The following is a 22,133-nucleotide window of genomic DNA, read 5'->3' as shown; positions in this document are numbered from 1 at the left end:
GTCGTGTTTGTCGGCAAGGGTCATGGACACAGATCCAGTGGGGTGAGGGCTTGGTGGCAGGCGCGCCTGGGTTGGAAGTCTGGCTCACCGTGGCCGGGGTGGGTTCCATTTTGCCCTCATTTTGTCTGTGTAACGAAGATCGTAGCGGTACTCGCCCATGATGTTTCTGGAGACCTGGTACTATGATGCTGGGAGAGCCCTCTGCAATGCCCGGGGCCTGCAGAACACTCCACAAACCTACAGAACGGTCACCTCCCAGTCTGGACTGTCTTATGTCTAGGAGCAAAATCCTGCTTTCAGCAAAAGCACACCCAAAGGTTGGGGCAAGTCGTTAGAGTAGTTTCCTTAGTTTGGATCATCTGATTGTTCCTTATTCACAGCCTGCTGGTGGTACCGGTCGTGGTACCACAAGGTGTGGTAAATACTACTGAGCCTGTTATTTCCTATACACACAGAGACGACGAGAGGAATGCGCTGCTTAAAAGAGACGCACTCTCATAATGAAAGTGGAGGTCAGGTGGGTTTTTTTTTTTTTTTTGAAAGCGAAAAAATGCAGAATGCTGCATGTGCCTATGAGGTGAGGCATTGGATGGTGGCAGTGATACCGCTGTGGCAAGGAGTTAGAAATGAGCTGGCACGTAGCAGCAGCCAAGACGCTGCTCCTATTCTGACTCTTACCAGGCAGTGCAAAGGGGCAGGCAGTCTTCTGGCATGCACAAACACTGAGCTATGCCCAAGACAGTTACAGGACTATCGCATGGGCTTCGCCAAGGCTAATGAGGTAGGTTTATAGATACGGGAGCCTCTAGATATGGCTTGCTTCTGGGAATAAGCTGGTCCACTGGGGCAACAAGGTGACCTAGGCAGGCTGGCTCCACAGACCGTGTTTTCAGCCCCTGAGCTATCAACAGCCTTCAAATACCTGACCTATTTTTAAGTAAAAAGAGCGTCTGTGTTATGACAATGGCTCTCTCATGATGACAGAAGCTAGGGCACGGACAGCAAGAATTTCAACGACGGGAAAGCCGTTTGACAAGTGCATCATTGACCCCTGAGTGGGTGATTTCTGTAGAGTGCTGGGAAGGCAGCCAGGCTGCAAGGGTTTCCAGGAGTCAATGGAGGGGAGAATGGGTAGAAACACAATGTATATATCACTCCTGGGAGGTTGGCAACGGCGGCGGATAAGAAACAAACAGAATCACCACCGCAAGAAGTCAGCCACATGGTTTGCTCCTTCCCTTTCCTGGGGTGGTCGGCATACCCCGGGAATAAGGAAAGGAAGTGGCTGCTGTCGTGGAGAAGAGGATGAAGATGCTTGAAGGGAGGGAGGGTGACTCAGATACCTGCGGTGGGATGGTGTTCAGCACATTCGCAGAAGGGTTTTTTCTACGGTTTGAAGGAGACATTTTAGGCTTTGTTTGATGATTCCCAATAAGTCCAGGGTAGAATAGTCTGGAGCCAGTGATTTGGATCGCCAGTGGTCTGGACTCATGATGCCGCGGAGCACACATTCTCCTGGTGTGGCTAGTCCGTGATTCATTTGTGAGGTTTGATCCCCCTGCTGCTGTCTTACAGACACGTGGTCTTGGGTGAATAAGTCACTTCATGTCTCTGCGTGTGCTGCCACATAAAGTGGCAGATTTGACCCAAGGATCAATGGCACCCCTGGCAGTTGCCACAGTCCCAACTTGCAATGTGAATGGAAGGGAGTTTACTGTTCCTTAGTGTGCGATTTTTGTCTTAGTAAGAGAGAGAGGCCACAATGATGTACCTTGATGCTAGAGAGAGAGGTGATTTGATCAAAATTAACAATCTGCATTGCATTTATACATGTGTGTGCTTATCAAATTTCGTTGCTTTGCAGTCTGAAGTCTAAGGTTGTTGTTCTCAATAGTTTAAAAATCTTATGTCCTTGGAGCTGCTGGGATGACTCAGCAGGGAAAGCAACTTTCTGCCAACCTGATGACCTAGGTGATCCCTGGGACCCACATGGTGGAAGGAGAAAACAGATTCCTGCAAATTGTCCCCTCCCCTGCACAAGTATGCTGTGATGTGTGTGCCTCCTTTCTATAAAAATAAATTTAACATAAAAATTGTTTTTAAACTGATGTCCTTTAAAAAAGATAAATTGAAAAAAAATGTGTGTGAGATTTTTGCCTGTTTGTATGTATGTATGTATGTATGCACATTGTGTGCCTCCCTGGTGCTCTCAGAGTCCAGAAGAAGGCTTCAGATTCCCTGGAACTGAAGTGACGGTTGGTTGTGAGCCTCCATGTGGGTACTGGGAACTAAACCCAGGTCCTCTGCAAAAACAGTGCTTTTCACTGCTGAGCCATCTTTCCAGCCCTGAATCTTATGTCCTTTACCAGCCACATCCACATGTTAGTCTCAGAGAAATCATGACCTACCACAAGCTCATTACTGCAGAGCGATGAATTGTCTTTCTTTGATTGCTCAAGCCCACCTCTGATTGGTGGGATTTCTGGTCTCCCTCCCTGCCCAGTTCTCAGGAAGGAGAATGGTCTGTGTCACTAGCCATCCACCGTTAGCAGTATTTAGGAAGCAGATTTTCCCCTGACAACCAGAGTTATAAAATTCAAGTCAGCTTAGACTGGCAGCTGTGTCCAGCTTTTTAAGATTGTCATCTCCAGAGTTCTCTCTCAAGGATGGAGCCAACAACGTACAAAAACAAAATTGAAAACAAAAATCTGATACTGTTTTAAGTGAGTTTATGATGGTTTTTGTGTTGGGCCCCATTTATAGATGTCCTTGGCTATGTGTGGCTACATGCCACCCACAGGCTGCAGATTGCCCATGCCTGGTAGAGTACCTGCTATGGCAAGGTACCAAACAGGAAAATGAGGAGCTTAGATATCTGTTGTGTTGATCAAAGCCTGTGCCCACAATCAAAACACAGAGCAAGAGTCTATGACAAGTATCTGACTATCTAGGGTGTGTAGCCATTTGAAACATAGCTTGAGGGGTGTGGAGGGATGTGGTTACTGGGGACTCAAGGGCTGAAAAGGTGAAAGGTCTCATTTATCGGACACTCTAGGAAAAGCTACATAAATTATGCTTGTGTGGGGAGGTACATATGTGTTGAGTATGCATGCAAGGGTCAGAGGAGGATGATCACTCTGTCTTATTCTCTCGACACACGGTCTCTCAACGGACCTGGAACTAGGCTGCCAGCTGGAAAGCTCCAGCAATCCTTCCGTCTCTGCCGCCACAGCACCGGGGTTACAGGTTCTCATATAGCTGCACCCAGGTTTTCATATGGATGCTGAGATCCAAACTCAGGTCTTCATCCTTGCACAACAAGTGCTGTCCCACAAAGCTATCTCTCAAGTCCAAGTTATGCTTCATCCTCTGTGCATGGTGTCACGCTAAACACTGGTTCGTAAGTGGTACAGTAGCGCCCCTATCCTCTCTGTGTGTGTGTCTGTGTGTCTGTGTGTGTCTGTCTGTGTGTGTTTGTGTGTGTCTGTGTATCTGTGTCTGTCTCTCTCTGTCAGCCTTTCTCTGTCTCTGTCTCTATCTCTGGAAATGTGAAATCTAGCGATCTTTTCCCAAGTTAGACATTAAAGAGATGTGCAGAAAGATACTTTTGTTTTGGAAAGTGTAATTATATTCTCATAAAAATATTATTTATGTTTTTATTATTTTAAATAAATTAATAAATTATCATCAAATAATTTTCTCTACCACCCCTACCCAGGTGATAACTGTGATAGAATATGTATCTGTCATGGGTAAAGCCCTGGGTTTCATCCTTAGCACCAAATGAACACATAAGAAGCTTGTTGTTTATGTTAGTTTCTGATATGTTTAGTAACAACAGATACAACTTGGAAAAACTAAAGCCTTCAGAAATCATAATTTTTAAGGAGTTCTTTTTGCTAGAGGGAAGAACCCATCAAGAGTGATCAAAAGAAACAGTGTGAACGTATTTGTTTATTTTTGTGGGTAAACCAACAGAGGCTCCCTTTACCATGGACTGGAACTCCGCAGGCTGTCCGATGGCGTGAACTAACACGTGTACTTGTGTCTGCCTCCTTTCCTCCTCTATGGAAGTTTGGGAACATCGGGATCTGGATTCTGTGGGGCATCTGGAGCTCTCTAAGATGGCAATGCTGCTGGAGTGGCCATCACGGTTCACACAGAAACCAGCTGTCCATTTCCCAAGGGGAACAGACAGAGGGAGCCACACAAGGCAGAATGGGATAAAGTGACCACTGAGGTTCTTCCTGTGGCTGAGATATCCAATAGAGTTGTTCCTTTCCAAATCCATAGTCACTGGGCTGAGGGCATAGGGAATAGATAGATAAAGTGGGGGTGAGGAGGCAGAAGATGCCACTGGCATCCTATCAGTCTGCAAGCCAGCGGGGGAGTCCCTAGAAATTCTCACTTGATGCATTACAAGAGGAGCAGGCCATCAGCTCCAGTGTGCCAAGGGCTTGCTCAGACAAGGCGTGCAGGAGGGCAAGGTGGGAATGGGGATGGCTGGTTCTCACTCCTGTACTCTGACTCACTGCAACTGATCCCTCCCTTCCCCTGGCGGGGGGTCCTCCTCTCTCAGCTCCACAGTTCTAATATGACTCCCTCCCACTTCTCCCTTAAAATTCATCTTGTAAAGGGATGATGGGATGCCTGACTGTTCATGGTCTCACGTGTCACCCTGGGAAAAGAAAGAAGGAGGTACCTGGGTCAGAGCCTTGACCCCAAGGAACACGCCTGCAAGGCAGGGCATTTTAGATGCTGGACAAAAAGAATGGCTATAGTCAGTGAAGGTTGTCTTTCCAGTGCTTCTCAAGCCATACCTGTGGCTTAAAATCAATCCTATCCATCTCTCTCTTCCTCTCCACCCACCTTCCCTTCTGCATTCCTGCTCTCCGTTCTTTATACTGTAAAAGGCTGTATGTGCTCTCTGTCATGTCCCAGGCACTGTATTGGCCTTGGGAACCAGAGATAAAACCAGGGTGGAGAGGAGCAGGTAACCTGATGATTGCAACAAGCTAAGGGAGATACTGAACTGAGAGGGTGTGCATAGTGCAAGGCAGCCTGGGATGGAGGCAGAAATGGGAACAATGCTTTTCTCCAGCTCTGGGAGTAAGAGTGAGTGAGTGAGTGAGTGTGTGTGTGTGTGTGTGTGTGAAGGCCAGAGATCAACCTTAGGTGTTGTACCTTAGGTGCAGTCCACCTTATTTTTTGGACGGGATCTGTCACTGCCCTGAGATTCTATTATTAGGCTAGGCTTGCTGGCCAGGAAGCCCCAGGATCCTCCTGTCTCCACCTACTCAGCACAAAGAACGCAAGGAAGGACCACCAAACCACCAAACCTGGCTTTTTTTTTTTTTTAACAAGGATTCTGAGAACTGAACTCGGGTCCTTGTGCTCATGTGGCAAGAGCCTTATCAACTGAGCCATCTAGGGGTGGTGGCGGTGGCAGCGGTAAGAGAATAAAGCGCTCCAGGCTCAAGAGAGTCCCTAATGTACCCAGGATCTGGTGAGTGCGTGGTGCCAGTCAGCACAGTTTGGATAGTGCCGCCTTTCTCAAACACCAGACAGCTGGAGTGAAAAAGAGAAGCAGGGAGAGGAGAAACAGGGAAGGGAATGTGAACGTGGTCTGTCCGGCCGTTCCTGTTGGCATACCAGGAAACAGAAAAAATTCAAAAGTTCGTGGACCAAGACTGGTTCTTCTGGGTACCTCTACTTATGTTTCTGTTCTGAGTTATGTAGCTTCTGTATATGGCACACATGTCCCATGCTAGGACTCCTATCAAGGTCCCAGTCTCTGGGGCTGGACTGACTGTTTCAGGCTCGTTTGCAGATACTCAGCTCAGTACCACTTTCCGCCCTAGCTGGGGTCGGAGCTCCCCACTGCTTCCTTTGAACTTTGGCTCCTGCTGCAAACAAATGACCCAACTCTGGTGTCCTGTCTCCCCCAACCCGCCCTCATGTCCTCTGTTGCAGTTTTGAAAGAGCAGGCATTGATGTGGGGAAAGTCTCCTACACAGGAGAGAGGGGGCTCAGCTCCTGGAACAGCAAGGAACCCACCTTTGTCAAATGCGCTGGACAGAGGGAGTTGGTCCCCTCACAGCCAGCCTGTCTCCATTCGCCTGACCCTGGCTGACAGCGAAATCTTCTTGCATCTGCTAGACCCAAGGAAACCAACCTCATGCAAACAAAAAACAAAAACACCCAATTGGTTATAAGCTTGCGGAAGGGCCAATAGGATCCCATCTGGCTAGGAACTCTTCATTGGACAGTGATTAACCCACCTAGTGGTTCAGCTTGGGAACTTTCAGGACCACAGCTGTCCCTGCTTTTCTTTTGGAGATCACGTTCAGCCACGTTTCATCTCTCCATTGCCTCTGCCCTTTGCTTCTCTCAAGGTCTCTGCCACTGGACAGAAAGAATGAATTTAGTGAAGAAGAGAAAAGCAGCAGTTTGAGACTAAACTGCATCTTTTCAAATTCCGGCTCCCCCACTGAATTAGAGGCTAAAGTAATTATTTTCTGTGCCACTCGGTTTCCCAGCCTGTAAAGATAGAACTCTGCTTGTTTCTGGGGAACAGCTGTGGGGAAGGAGCTCTCAGTTCAGTAAGTGCTCAATAAAATTTAGCTATTGTCATTATCAAGCATGAAGAAAAGGGGTACCACACACACACAATTTTCATTATGCAAGCTACAGTATGGCTTTTTGAAAGGGGGGTTCGTGTAGTACAAGCTGGTCTCTGACTCAATGTGGAGCCCAGAATGAACTTCAATTCCTGGTCCTCTGGCCTCCACCCCCAGAATGCTAGGATTATAGGCATATACCATGATGCTTGGTGCAAGCTGAAATCTGACCAGGGTTAGTGCACTGAGCAGATGTGACCAGCAAAGAACCTTTTCATGTTACCACAAGTCCCGGTGGCCTCTGAGGTGCCAAAGAGCTCAGCTGGTCTGTTTGGAGGCCTGGTGCTTCTTGCTAGAGGTGTGATGTTGAGCAAGCTGATAAGTCTAAACCGTAGTTAACTTCCTTCTCTCTTTTTCTCGCCTCCTAACTTTCTTTTAATGATCACTCACTGAGCATCTACCCCATGCTATCCCCCATTGCACAGCTTCATGCTGTGTGTGTAACATGGGTCTTGAGGATTCAATAGTTATTGAGTGTGGAAGCACACAGAGTAGGGGTGGAGTGGGGTGGGGTGGGAGGCTGAGCTGGGGGTGGCATCTCGTGTGCACTCAGATGTCCTTAGATCACACCACGGCTGGGCTTAGGCTTTCCCAGAATGAAGCTGCTTGGTTCTTAGGAAGAGGAGCCTAAGCAGGACAAGGGGGAGATTGTTCAAGGTTACTCATTCTGCTTCTGCAGGGGAAAGCGAAGCAGGACTATTTCTTCCTCTGTAAATTTCTGATACTATCAGCAGACTAGTCATCCAAGAAATTAAAACGCAGAAAGCAGGGGCTACCAAGTAGACTCAATTAAGATCTCTCCTTGATCTTGTACCCTCCTCAGCCCTTCACAAAGCACATTTGACTGACGGAATTCTTTTGTCTTGGACAACGCTTCTCTAGCTCTGCTCTACTGAGTGCTTTTTCTTTAAACTGTTAAGAGTGTTTCAAGTCCAGAAATTAAACTGTTGAGTGTTCCTTTTCTGAAGACTACCTCCAAGGTCTTACTATTCTAATTCATACTATATGCAGTCTCTCCTCCCTCCCCCCAGTCTTTTATAATCTAGGCTGACCTGCAACTTGTCATGTATCTGGAGATGAAATTTTCCTACCTCTACCTTCCTGATTTGATGTTACAGGCATGCACCCCCCATACTGGGTTTATTCAGTTCTGGGGACTGAACCCAGGCTTTGTACACTCCAGGCAAGCACTGGACTAACTGAGCTACATCATCAGCTGTATTCAGGATTTCTGAGAATTATTTAAGTATCTTGTTCCAGTAACAGTGGCAGAATCTTGCAGTATTACCCTTTCTCAGAAAAAGCCGTCTAGGGGGAGCTATCTCGACTTCTTTGGTGAAAGGGTGTGAAACACCAGGTTTCGGGTAGCCCAAGTGCAATCCCTGGGAGGAGATGTTGAGCGATGAGCTGGTCTGGGTTCCTGCTGGGACAGGAGGACTATCCGCTCATGCTGAGAATAAACAGAGAGCTCTTTGTGCAGTGGCTGTGCACCCTGCCCAGCATGCCTCACTTTGTGCCAGCATGGGCAGATCCAGTTGGTTCTTGGGGACAACAACATCTTTGCTTTGATAGCTTTCATTTTCTGTTCCTATGAAATTCCCCTCATTCCTCACATCTGTCAGAATGGATGCATTGGATGAGAACACTTCTTTTCTCCAAACAGTTCTATAAACTGCCTCTTCCAGAATTGCATGGTAAAGATGACTGAAGTTGGGAAAGACTGAGGAACAGGAAATAAAATAATGCAATTTGTGATTATTTCTATTTCCAATAGGCTATGAGACCTTGTGAAAGGGCTCTGCCATTTTTTAAAAGCCCAAGGTGGTTTTCTGTGAACCATCAGCCATTTCACAGCTTGTCCAAGGAGTGAGGTTCTGCTAGCAAAGTTTCCCTCAATGGTGTCCACATGCTGCACGTGTGTGATTAGTATCAGCTATACTTGTTACCTCTAGGTTTCATATTTGTGTGTATGTGAAGTGGGATAAAAAGAGGAGAAGGTGGGGGCTGGAGAAATGGCTCAGAGGTTAAGAGCACTGGCTGCTCTTCCGGAGGACCTGGGTTCAATTCCCAGCACCCACATGGCAGCTCACAACTGACTGCAACTCCAGTTCTAGAGGATCTGACACCCTCACACAGAGTATATACAGGCAAAACACCAGTGCACATTAAATAAAGAAATCTTAAAAAAAAAAAGAGGAGAGAGGGAAAGGAGAAAAGGAGGAAGAGAGACACATGGAGTGTATATTACACAGAGAATACAAAAATTAATGTATTTCCTATTAATCATATTTATTAATCTCTTTTACCTAAAGAGACAGCTTATCAATGGAATTCTGGGCAGAGTCTTAAAAAAAAACAAACAGACCTGTATTACAGCTTCTATGTTCATTAATGTTCTAGTTTATATACTAGTCTCTGGAGAACTCAGCTTGAGTTGATCCCCTAAATGTATCAGATGGATCTGTGTGTGTCACGGTATGTAGCATACTAAATGGTGGCTATAGGGTGGTGCATGGGACTTTGATATTGAAGAAAGAGGCCCAGATTAACCTTCAGGGAGTGTGTGTGTGTGTGTGTGTGTGTGTGTGTGTGTGTGTGTGTGTGTACATGTGTACTGGTGTGCATAAATGTATATGCATGCGTGTGTGGAGGCCTGAAGTTCACACTGGGCGTCTTCTTCAGTCTCCATTTTATTTTGAGGCAGAGCCTCTCTGATTCCTGCTAGTGTAGATAGCCAGCTTACCCTGGGGATCTCTTATCGCTGCCTCCAGAGTGGTGGGATTGCAAAAGGGCCACTGAACCTGCCTGGCCTTTATGTGGGTTTAGAGGATCCCCAGCAGTGCCTTATCTACTGAGCCATCTCCCCAGTCTCCTTAAGGCACTTTGCATCAGGCTTCTGACTCACCGAGATGAAAGCTTCTGGCCTGAGTTCCACCCCAGTAGCCACAGAACTCCTCCTGTCTCTCCTTTCTCTTTGCTTTCTTCCTCCTTTGTGCTCCTCTTTTCCCCAAACAGACCCTGGCAAACATGAAGGAACTCGTTTGCCCCATCTGCCTTTGTATGTAACTGATGCTCAGATCACTATCTACTGTCATTATTCATGCTGCGGTTACATGAGTTTTGGAAGTGGGGAAAATATGAACATCATGCTTTACTTTGAAGATGACTGTTTTATTTACTTTTTTTTTGAGGCAAGATCTCATTATATACCCCTGGCTAGCCTAGAACTCACTATGTAGACCAGGCTGGCCTCAACGTCACAGAGATCTACCTGCCTCTGCCTCCCAAGTGCTGGGATGAAAGGCATGTACCACTATACTCAGCCTCTATATATTTTTGGCTGACTTATGGAGGTCTCCTTAAACTTCATTATTATTCAGAATTGTAACACATATTAGACTGTGAAGAAAAGCTAAAATAAACTAAAAATATAGTACACTGTTAGACTGATAACGGAACTGGGGTTGTTTATCAAGGGAAACACACATGGACAACAGACACAAAAAGTTTTCTCATTTGTGGTCAGGAATGTGGCTTAGTTGGTAGGCTGCTTGCCAGGCAGGTAAGCCCAAAGCCCTAGGTCGGATGACCCCTGACATGCATAAAACTTCATGTTAAGACAGCACTTAGGAGGTGGGAGCAGGAAGATGAGGAGCTCAGGGTCATCCCTGGCTACACACTGGGTTGGAGACCAGCCTAGGCTGTATGAGAACTCTGTCTCAAAACTGTCTTCTTACTTTGAATGTCATACCTAATATTTGCTTTTGCCATTAAAAATACAGTGTTGTGTGTCAAGGACCATTGCAAATATTTCACATATGTCCCATAAGCTTCATCTGGGCATCACTAAAACCCTGAGGAAAGCAATTAGCTACAACTGAGGCCCCAGTGGAGTTAGACTATTATAATTCTGGCTGGGAAGATGGGGTGTGGTGGTTGGAGTGGGAGAGAGTGTCCCCAGGAAGTGACAAGATCAAGGACGACCGTAAGAGTAAGCAGTGGCTGTAGAGCAGAGGGCAAGGCCGTTGGAAGAGAATTCGAGGATCTGATCTGCCATGATTTCAGAAAGATTCTTTCTATGGATATTCAAATCATCAAGAGGTGTGACATGAGCCATTGTTAGGAGAGTGACCATAAACCAGGAATAACAGCTTGAAGGAAGGATGGGGATAACTCTGGAGTCAACAATGACCACAGAAAGAAGAGACCATGGATAGAGTGGCCTGGCAATATCATGTCCATTCTGAGGGAGAGACTGTGGTTTGGCAGGAATGTGAATAACCAGGAAAACAAACATTTTAACTTCCAGCCCAGTAGTTCGAGGAATACTGGAGAGAAACCAACACCATTTGGAGGATTTGTGAGGAAACAAGGAACAACCAGGATTCTAATCAGGACAGTCATTCTCCAGATGCTCCAAGACCCTAGGCCATCCATCCCTAGGCCCCGGGCAGAGAGCCATGAGAGTAACACTACTTTCACAGAAATCCGAAGGTGCTATTCACCATCTTCATGCCAATTCTTTCATAAGTCTGCTGCTGTTCTGGAGCAATGTGTGTGTGCCAGTGCAAAAGGCTGAATGTAGAAATGGCAGGATCCAGCTGTCCTCTGTTAAGCTGGATAGGAGTCTCAGAGATGCAGCAACCGCTTCCCAGTGTTATCATTCTGAACAATCTTATCTCTCATAAAATACATGGTGATTTTGTTATTTTAAATTTACTCTATTAGTTTAACTTTTAATTTTGAATACAGGAAGTACGGACAGATACTAGACAAATAAAAGCTTTTAGGATCCTGAGTCACTTTTTAAAAAAATGATTGAAAGTGTCCTAGATCAAAATATAGAGTGCTCCTAAGTCTGGACATAAAAGCTGGTAAGAAGCTGACGTTTACGGGATTTTGCTGGTGAGGAACCGTTGGACCCAGAGAACAGGGATGAGGTTCTTGAGAACTGTTGGACCCAGAGAACAGGGATGAGGCTCTTGAGAACCGTTGGACCCAGAGAACAGGGATGAGGCCCTTGAGAACTGTTGGACCCAGGGAACAGGGACGAGGCTCTTGAGAACAGGGACGGGCTGGGGAATGGATCACAAAAGGGGAGAGAGAGATATAATTTGATGATGCCATTTAAGGGATCAAGAGACCCTAATTTGGCCTTATGGCTTGTGCGGACTGGCAGAGAAAGGGAGAAAAGCCAAAACGTGGAGTGGTCAGGAGGCCGCAAGGGTCCCAGGAGACAAGGGCCACACGGCACAGCCCAACAGCCTCTACTGGGTTGGGGGGGGCCAACCCAGGAGAGGTCAAACATCCCAACTATGTGTGAATTCCAGTTTCTGGTTTTGATGTCGGTGTTTTTGTTTGTTAGTTACAAGGTCTCACTACGTAGTACAGGCTGGCCTGGAACTTAAAAATCCTGCTATGGCTCTCTCCCATGTCCTCAGGTTAAGAGCATGAACTACCATACCTAACACTTTAAAACTGCATTTATTTATTTATTTCTGTCTGTCTGTCTTTCTCTGTCTCTCTATCTCTGTCTTTGTGTGTGTGTGTGTGTGTGTGTGTGTGTGTGTGTGTGTGTGTGTGTGTGTGCATGTAGAGGTCAGAGGATAATTTTCAGGTGTTGTTCTTTGTTTATATTATGTGGGTCCCAGGGATCAAACTCAAGTCATCAGCCTTGGAAGCAAGGGCCTTAAACCACTGAGCCATCTCATTAGCCCCACAAACAGAACTTTAGTTTTAGTTTCAATCAATGACTAAAATTTAAAAAAAAATAGATATGTGTGTGCATGTGTGTGTGTATGTGTGGTATTCATGTGTGCACATTACTTGTGTGTGTGAATGAAGGTACAGGCATGCCAAGGCACACATGTGATGATGAGAGGACAGACAGCCTTGGATGTCTGTCTCACCTTCTACCTTGTTTGAGACCAGGGCTGCTTCTTGTTTACTACTGAATTTGAGCCAGGCTAGCTGGTCTGAGAGTGAGGATTCTCTTGTCCTTACCTTCTACCTGTGTGCGGCAGCACTTCCAATACAGATGCTTGTGCTCGGCGCCCCGCTTGTGTGTAGATTCTGAGAACTGAGATGGGGCGAGCATTTTCGCCCACTGAACCATCTTCCCATCCCCTAGCTTGCATTAATTTGTTATTGTTGTTGTTGTTATGACTTGCCTATTTTATTTTGTGTGTATGATTATTTTGTCCGCACGTCTGTGTGTGCACAATATTGGTGCCTGGTGCCTGTGGAGATCAGAAGAGAGTGTTGATCTTGTGGCACTGGAGTTACTGATGGTTGGGAGCCACCATGTGCATGGTGGGAACTAAACCTGGGTCCTCAGCAAGAACAAGGGCTGGGCCACCTCTCCAGAACCGCTAGCTTCCATTCTTAAGAGGCAGTCTGGATGTCACAAGCTCATCTTCTCTTGTGTTAGTGTTACCGCCATTTCCAGCCATTTGATATATGTCACGGGACCATCCACTGTTCCACATTAGTGTCCAAAGTATGGTGGGTCTTGGCATAGGTGCCTCGAAATGCCTTCTGTGATAGTTGAGGGAGATGGAATCTCCTTTTTGGATGAACTTTAGTATGCATTTGGAATGCCCCCGCCACACATTGGTCTAGCCTTAATGGATAGGTGTATGCTGACCTCTATTGTAACCCGGCATTTCCACTGAAAAACAAAACATTATCTATGGGCACTTGCCTTTCCTCATCCACCTAGCACACCAGACAGTCCTGCATCACTGAGGCTACACTAGATCACAATCATCAGTGCTCAGTCCCTAAGCTTCCCCGTCTCTTTCTTCCTGGTTTCTCACAGCCTAAAGGGACCACTGCGGATCACCTCTGCTCTTTTTCTAGTTCATCCTGTCATCTGGTGAGATCACTCTGGGAACTAAACTTGAGTCCTGTAGAAGAGCAGTAGGCGCCCTTAACTGTTGAACCATTTTTTTTCCAGCCCAGTCAGAGCTTTCTGGACTGGTGGCACATGCCTTTAATCCCAGCACTCAGGAGACTCAGGCAGGGGGATTTTTAAGAGTTCGAGGTCAGCTTGGTCTATATCTATATAGCAAGTTCCAGGAGAGCCAGAGCTACATGGACCTTATCTTTTGTTTTGTTTTGTTTTGTTTTGGAGACAGGGTTTCTCTGTGTAGCTTTGCGCCTTTCCTGGAACTCACTTGGTAGCCCAGGCTGGCCTCGAACTCACAGAGATCCGCCTGCCTCTGCCTCCCGAGTGCTGGGATTACAGGCGTGTGCCACCACCACCTGGCCATAGACCTTATCTTTAAGAGGGAAATAAGATCCATAGTTTTGACTTTATGTGTAGGAATGTTTGCCTTCATAGATGTACGCTTGTTAGTGACTGGTGCTCATGGAGGCCAGAAGAGGGCATTGGATCCCCTGGAACTAGATTCACAGATGCTGGGAACTGAACCCAGGGCCTCTATAAGAGCAGCCCGTGGTCTTCACAGTTAAGCCATCTCTCCAGCCCTCAGTGAGAGCTTTCTAATGCAGAAATAAGATTGTGTTACAGAGGGCTGGAGAGATGGCTCAGCAACTAAGATCACATGCTGCCCTTGCAGAGGACCTGTCTTCAGTTCTCAGCACCCAGATCAGGTGGCTCACAGTTGCCTGGGACCCCAGCTCCAGGCAATCTGATGTCCTCTTCTGGCTTAAGGCACTACACTCATATGCATAAATTCACACACAGACACGCACATCAACACATAACTACAAATAAAACCTTAGAAAAGACTGTTACAGTACTCCCTCCTTGTCCTCAGAACCCTCTTGGGATCTCTTGCGACACTGAACTCCCGGGTTTCTGCAGACAGTCTTCTTTCTCTTTAAGTGGCTTTTTTGGTTATGTCAGAGATGTGGCAGCTTCTTCTTCTTCTTCTTCTTCTTCTTCTTCTTCAGGCTGTTGTGCAACAGTTTCCTCCAAGATTGAAACATTATATCCTACAGGGAAGCTCCTTAAGCAGGAAGGTAAACAACTCAGAATAGTTTCAGGAAGTCCCCAAAATTGACCAGATTCACTAGGCCCCTCCCTGCCAGAGTAAACAATAAAAGCTCAGAGTCCCCCTCAGAAGAGCACATCTAAGCTGCAAACAAGACTCTGAGACCAGACCAGTGCCTGGAAAACCCAGAAACCAACCAAGCTTCCTGGAAGAGGTTTCTATCAGAGTCACTTATAAAGGACACTTTTCAAGCTATTAAATTGTGGGCAGGCTATGCAGTATGCTCCAGGTTCCCAGCTTTGTGAGCTATCACTTGTGTTGGGGTGGGGGCTTTGGTTTGCATTTGTCTTGGAGTTATTTCTGCTCCTGTAAGCAACTCCTCAGCCATGCTCTTGTAAGTAACCGCAATAAAATTCATTGGTTCATCAAAGTGGACTTGGATGGTATGTGTCCTGTGGTCCATTTTTTGGTCTGTTGTGGGAACCCCATCTAGGGTGAGTAGACTTGAGGATTGCATCTCTCCAGGAAAAATGTTGTCAGACAACACATGGGCAGAAGTAGCCTCTTGTGGCACTCTACTTGTGTCAGCCATCTTTGTGCCACTATAGAACACACCCAAGACAATCAGTTTATGATGATAGGTTTCCTTTGGGTCCTGGTTTCATTGGTTGGCCTTGTTGTATGAACAGGGAAAGAAGGGACTGGGGTCAGTCCTGCAGTCCTCTTCAGGGGCACATTCTCAGTGATCCACCACTTTCTATTTGACCCATTCTCTTAATAGCACCACACTGAGGATCTAGATTTTACCAAATGGTCCTTGGTGGGACACTCAAGGTCCAAACTGCAGTACTACTGATCATAAAAACCCTTCCATGACTTCCGATGGTGACTGGATGACCATCAGGTCCTCTCTGATGTGACCTTGACTTTGTCCCAGAAGTCATTCTCCCCCTTCTTCACTTGTTTGTTATCTTTCAAATATGTGGGTGTTTTTCTCTGCCTCTCATCTTCCCAAGTTTATTCCTGACTCAGGCCTCCTAATGTTCCCAGGAGTATGTCTCTTCCTATTAGTCTCACTCCATAATTACCTTCTCTGAGAGATCATCCCTAAGGACCACACATAAAGCCCTTCTCTTTTCTTGTCACCAGTGCTCTGTTCTCTCCTTTTCACAAAATTCACCAGCGTTGAAACCTGTTATGGTCTGAATGTGTAGTATCTATCTCCCACAATTTCATGTCTTTGCACATCCCATCCCCAACTGTTGGTGTGATCTCAGGAGGTTGTGGAACCTTTGAGGAAGTGAACACAGCTGTGAAAGTGGGTTCCTGTAGGTCAGCCTTTGAGGGTTATAGTCCAGCCCACCTCTAGTGGAGTGCTCTGCCTCCTGATCTACCAACTGTGAGAAGCCTCTGCCACATTCCCCCATTGCTCCAGCCGCCATGCCTCCCCTGCTGTGATGGACTGATGTCCCTGAAACCATATGCCGAAATAAATCCTTTCTCCCTCAAGTTGTTTCTGTGATGTTTCCATCACAGCAGTGACAAAGTTACCCAATAGAAAAAGTGATCCCCTTCATTTGTGTGTGCTTGTCTCCTGCCCCTTGAAGGCAGGAACCAGGCCTTTGTGTTAATTCTTGCACCTCTAGTACTTAACACAAATCAATGGCTGGACAATGTTTTGTCCAATCAGCAGAGTTGGGATTGTGTAAAGGAATAATTGAAATATTTATCCAAGGGATTATTTGTGTAGGATCTCTAACTTGCTTTCCATCTGTAATACCTACTTTTTCAAGCAGTCTCAGATTTAATCAATCACCAGCTGTCTTAAATAGGAAGGACACACCTCAATACCAAAAGAAGAAAAAAAAAGAAAGTTAAAAACCAATGTCTTAGAAATTCTCTGATGCCAACAAGAAAAAGGTGGAAGGGAATTTTTGTTGTTTGGTTGTATCATCTAAATTCTACCCCCTACCCCCAACAAACTTGGAGGTACTGAATTTTTCTGGTGGATGTTGGCAGGAGGCAGCGTGTGTGTGACAAACCTTCCCTGGGTACCAAAGGTCACTGATTTTATACCTTGCAATTAGGTCAGATGCAGAGCACATTTCTCATATGGTCCTGTTTTTATGGCTGGTGAGTGCTGAGGATTTCTAAGTGCTTGCTATATTCTATATTCAGGTTGGCACCTATCATGAATAACCACGTTAACTTATTTTTATGACTGGAGCTTTGAGGCCTGAATGTACACTTGGTTCAGAAACCTACCCATGTCCTTATAACCTCTGAGTCAAAGGATCTTGGAGTTTTAGAGTCTCCTTCCCCACATAAAAGGCAATCGAGGGAGGCTGGGGAGATTGCCATAAAGCACTTGCTTGTACAAAACTAGATTCGGGCTTTCTATGACTGGAATCTCAATGCTGTGACAGCAGAGACAGGAGGATCCATCCCTAGAGCTCACTGTCTAGCTCCAGCATCAGTGAGAGACTCCATCTCAAAAAATAGGGCGAGGGCTGGGTGGTGGTGATGCACACTTTTAATCCCAGCACTCAGGAGTGAGTTCGAGGCCAGCCTGATCTACAGAGCAAGATCCAGGAAAAGCTCCAAAGCTACGCAGAGAAGCCCTGTCTAAAAAAAAAAAAATAGGGCGGCGAGCGACTGAAGAAGACAGCCATCATCAGCCTCTGACCTCCCCACCCATGTGCACACATGTGCATGCCTCCTTCCCCCAAGTGCACATACACACACAGAGACACATACAAGAGGAGACAAGACAAGGTCTGGAGGGATGCCTTTCCTCTCTGGAATACTTGCCTGATGCCGCATGAGACATCAAGGACACTGAGGTGGTCTAAACTGGAGAACAGACCTGTATCACTTAAATTGGAGACAGTGTGACACTCCTTCCTGTTGGATACCAAGCCTGTAAGGCCTTGCGTAGTTTAATGCTGTTGACTGGAGTGGTTCCTGTTATGATTCAGAGATGGAAGCAGGTAATGAAACAAGAGAAAGGTCCTGTATTGACTTCACAGAAGCCCTGTGCTATATTCTTTTCTCGCTTGAGGATGGTGTTGGACCACTCATCTGACTGTGGCCTGATTACGGCTCTCCTGGAGTGGGAAAGAGGAATAAGGCTGGGTGGGCAGGATTGCCAGGAGAAAAAAGGAAACGCAGAGCCGCAGGCCTTTGGAACTGAAGGTAGTTAGTGTGCCTAGGGACCGCCCCCACTAAAGGCCTTTGCTTCTTCCTGCCTTCCGTGCCCACTTGTCTCTGTCTCCTCTGTGGCTACCTTTACCTTAGTAGTACTCAAATGATGTCACTACGGTAAAGCTTTGTTTGAAAACAATGGGTTCTCTTGCCAGGGGAAGAATGTCTGAAGCCCTCGGCTCTGGCCCCTCCTAGCACAGGCGGGCATCCCTCTCAAGCTGCAGTGAGTGTGGTGGGGAAACGGATGAACCCATTCCAGGAACCAGAGAAGCAGGGAGCGGCTGGGATTGTGACAAACTAGAAACTGGGTGTCCTCTCCAAACAGGGAGAAAACCATTGCAGAGCTGGTTCTGTGGTCCTGTGGTCCTGCGGGCCTACAGTTAGGCTGACTGACATCACTGCTCCCAGGGCCTTCGCAGCCAGCTGAGATCTCTGTTTTTAACACTAAGTTTTCTGATTTAAGAAAACGGAACAACAGCATGAAGTTCAGCTAATACGCATCTAACTAGTCCAGCTGTAGACAGTCTGCAGCTTCTATAATCTAGAGTTCTGACAGAATCATGACCTTTCACCTTTTCCTCCTCCTTTCTCTCTCTCTCTTTCTCACTTCTGGTCCTGAAAATGGAATCTGATTTACCCAATACATTTCGGGACTGATTGTGTTAAAGGGTAAATCTATGGCTTGGCTGAACCTAAGTTAGGTTCCCACCCTTAGTCCTAAAGGGGCTGCCTCAGAATTACCCTTTCATCTGAAGCCTGGTTTGGACCAAGTTCCATTTCAGAGACTGACACGGCAAACTCTACAGGGATATGCTTGATAAAGAACTAGCTAGCACCCCACCACCACCTCCAAGTGAGTGTTTGAAAGGCATGATCTGTGCTGAATGCTCCCAACAAGACTCTGTTTCTTAGTTAGAAAAGGCAGTGCTCACTGGAGATATGTATATAAATTTGCAAAGTGACAAGCATGGGAGACTGGCCTTAGAGAAGTCCTGATTTACACCAAAATACTGGCTTCTCGTTTGAAGAAGATTCTGTTTACAAAATTAGCAACACTAAGTTGGGTGTGGTGTGGTGGTGTGGATGTGGCTGGCCTGTAATCCCATCATTCAGGAGGAGGAGGAAGGTGAACCTGGAATTCAAGGTCATCGTAGGCTAAGGGAGTTGGACACCAGCCTGGACTTTGAGAGTGCTACCTCAACAAACAAATAAACAAACACAAACTTAAATTAGCAAAAGTTCAGGTTAAAACCTCTTTAAAGCTTGCTCCCAATCTTTGAATCCTTTTTCGTGGCCCCTCCCCTTCTCCTTCACTGTGAATACTTCCCAGGAAGGTGCTTTTCCAACAGGGAAGACGGTTTCCTCCTTGGACAGGTCTAGTAATTAATTCCCACTCCCCCACCCCATACACTGCACAATTCCTTGCTCATCAGAGGCAGTCAGTGTGGAATGAATTTATTCATGGATTTATTCCTGCAGTATATACATGGATATACTATGTGCCTGGCGCTGGTCTAGGAATTCGGACACAATTGTGAACAAAAGGGATGGCTTTTAGATGGTCTTTCTCTATGTCGATAGACGGGAGGGGCAGATTAACTTAGGAGAATGAATGTATGTGATATGCAGTATATTATAAGGTAATGGTGCTAAGAGGGAAAGGAATGGAGTGAACGGTGTTGGGAAGAAGGAGTGAATTGCAATTTTATTTTATTTTATTTTATTTTATTTTATTTTTTTTTTTTTTGGTTTTTCGAGACAGGGTTTCTCTGTGTAGCTTTGCGCCTTTCCTGGAACTCACTTGGTAGTCCAGGCTGGCCTCGAACTCACAGAGATCCGCCTGGCTCTGCCTCCCGAGTGCTGGGATTAAAGGCGTGCGCCACCACCGCCCGGCGCAATTTTATTTTTATTTTGAGACAGAATTTCCTTACCCAGCTAGGCTGACCTGGAACTTCAGATTCTCTGGCTACTGCTTCCTGGTGCTTTGTTTACAGGCAGCTAGAATACAGTAGGTCTCCTTGAACAAACAGCTGTAGGGGAGGAGCCCTGGAATGGGAAATGCCTGGGCTCAAGGCTATCCTTTCCTTACAGCAGGGATAACAGTAATAACAGCATTCTGTCTAGTGAGTTCCTGTAGAGATTCTAGGTACTTCCTCCTTGTGAATTCCTTAAATCCTTATCAATGACTCGAGATATAGATTATGTTTATTCCCATTTCAAAAGAGTAAACTGAGGCCCAGCAGCTCTTCAGTAACTGGATAATATCCCGAGGCTAGGAAGGTGTGTATATAGGTGGTGTATGGAACCCTGCCTTGTAGCTGCCGGCTTTTTGGCTTTCTCCTTTTCCTCCTCTTCTTCTTTTCTCTCCCTCCCCACTTTTTTTGAGACTGGATCTCTCTGTGTAGCCTCGGAATGTAGACCATGCTGACTCTGAACTTGCAGAGATCCACTTCTGAGTGCTGGACTTACAGACCTTTGCAGCCACCATGCTGGCCAGGTCAGCTTTTGATTCTCCATCATCACCCAGCTCCCCAGGCTTTCCACCTCCTGCACTATGCTGTGCACCCCACCCCACCCACCCCACCCCAGCTATAGAAAAGATTTTTTTAATAAATATTTTTATTTTCTAATTAATTTACTTTTACATCTCAGCCACGGATTCCCCTGTCCTCCCTCCTCCCACCCCCCTAGAAAAGATTCTTAAGAGTGAGATTTAAGGACCATCTTGGGGGTTCTTTTCAGAGTCCTTTAGATTTCTCTAGCATTCCTGGAGACTCCTCCACACCCACACCTTAACACAAAGGCTTCATAGGGTTATGGTGACCAAAGCAAACCCATGCTTACTTTTAACCAAAAAAGGGCACATACATCTTTTCCTTCATCAAATGTCACTGTGGTTTTGAAGTTCACATGTTAATAATATGAGGTCGGACAGCGCTTTTAAAGTAGTTCCTGCTCAACCACAGAACAAAATTATGCAAGCAGGGAGTCCTGCAAACAGCTGCATAAAAGTATATTTTTTTTTTCCTTGAGACTAGGGCTTATATAATGCAGCGTGTAATAGAAGTCATTGTGTAGAGCACGACGCCCTAAACTCTTGGTCTTCCTGCCTCTACCTCCAAAGTGCTACATTGGTTCTCAGCCTTCCTAATGCTGCGACCCTTTAATACAGTTCCTCATGCTGTGGTGACCCCCAACCATAAAATTACTTCGTTGCCACTTCAAAACTGCAATTTTGCTACTTTTATGAATCATAATGTAAATATCTGATATGCAGGATATCTGATATCAGGATATTTGATATGCGGACTCCCCAGAGGGGTCATGACCCACATGTTGAATACCGCTGTGCTAGGATCATGAGTGCTCCACTATCAGCTCAAATTCTTAGCACAGACCAAATAACAACAACAACATCAAAATAAAATAATTTTACACTGTTTTTAAAATTTCGAATTGGTTGGTTTTCTGTGGTTTCAATTCTGAAGACCTGTCGTGTTTGTGACTCCTTCGCCTGGAAAGAGAATCCCAGATCCTTAAAGTCGTTTTGCACCGCTGAGGGGCAAACAAGTGTGGAATCGGTTTGAGAACCTTGCGCGTGCGCGCCCCAAAGCAGCAACAAAAACCTTGTCAGCCTCACGAAAGTTCTGCAGCTCTCCTTTCCTTTTTATCTGGTTGCACAAACACCTCTGGGCTCCTGGGTAGTTTCTTATCTTGTGGTTAACTGTGGGATGCCAATCTCCTCTTGGGCGAGCTAAAGGTGTCTCTGAGTTTCCTTGACTTGCAGCATCCTCCTCTGCTTTTTAGGACCACGAGCTTGGATTTCCTGAAATTGTCGAAGTGGATTTAAGCGCAGGGTCCCCCACTCCGCCTCCCCTTGTTGCTGGAGAGGAGGCGTGGGATAGGGTGAAGCGAGGCGGGGGCGTTGGAGAGAAACTAGAGCGATGTGCACCGGACAGGAAAAGTGGGAGGAGGTGGGGGGAGGAGAGGAGGCGGCCGTAAGTTGAGAGAGGAGGGAAACAGTCACCAGCCACTCCGGGAGTGAATACTCCGGAGAGGAACCCGAGCTGGATGCGACCAGGCGGAGAGCAGAGCTGGGAGAGGAAGACCCAGGGAGGGAGAGCAAGGCGAGAACCATCCTGATCGCTTGTTTCTCTCCAGCGAGAAAACTTTCCCTGGAACGCCGGAAACTTTTTCCTGCGCACGCAGTGTCTGGGACGGAGGCGTGTGGCGGCTGTGCTCGGCTCGGCTCGGGTGACTCACGCCGGGGACCCCAAGGGGGTGAGTG

The 22,133-nt window shown here is 46.4% G+C and overlaps 1 protein-coding gene across 11 annotated transcripts in view; it reads left to right on the top strand.

The window, feature by feature from the left end:
• The window catches only part of Prr5l (proline rich 5 like), a 190,133-nt gene that overhangs the window by 82,107 nt on the left and 85,893 nt on the right, over positions 1-22,133 (top strand). For 5 of the 11 annotated variants that reach the window (XM_052726430.1, XM_052726435.1, XM_052726432.1 and 2 more), the window contains one exon: positions 22,007-22,126. The exons of the other annotated variants lie outside the window; for them this stretch is intronic. The gene's annotated coding sequence lies outside the window, so the exon portion shown is untranslated. The remainder of the gene's footprint in view (positions 1-22,006; positions 22,127-22,133) is intronic. 11 annotated transcript variants of the gene reach the window in all.

This window comes from Peromyscus californicus, unplaced genomic scaffold (assembly GCF_007827085.1).
Source record: "Peromyscus californicus insignis strain IS unplaced genomic scaffold, ASM782708v3 Scaffold_7__1_contigs__length_154581171, whole genome shotgun sequence".
Classification (NCBI taxonomy): Eukaryota; Metazoa; Chordata; class Mammalia; order Rodentia; family Cricetidae; genus Peromyscus; species Peromyscus californicus.
The sequence above is the reverse complement of the archived record's forward strand: the minus strand, read 5'-3'. Positions and strand labels throughout refer to the sequence as shown.